This window comes from Dreissena polymorpha, chromosome 4 (genome assembly GCF_020536995.1).
Source record: "Dreissena polymorpha isolate Duluth1 chromosome 4, UMN_Dpol_1.0, whole genome shotgun sequence".
Classification (NCBI taxonomy): Eukaryota; Metazoa; Mollusca; class Bivalvia; order Myida; family Dreissenidae; genus Dreissena; species Dreissena polymorpha.
In genome coordinates, this window is record NC_068358.1 from 18,059,006 (window position 1) to 18,059,219 (window position 214).

Below are 214 nucleotides of genomic sequence, written 5' to 3' on the forward strand. Positions count from 1 at the left end.
TATTCGGCCCCATTCCCTTCAAAAAAGAGTATATATTTTTCCCTCATTTTGTAAAAAAAAAATCCCCTCCAGAAGCAATCAAAAATATTTTTTTTTTTTTTTTTTTTTTTATAGAAAGAACTGTTTCATAATCATGACAAATATATCTCAAATTTATTTCATAAAAAACTAACTAAGTATATAACTATAATTTATATGATTTTTAATTATTATA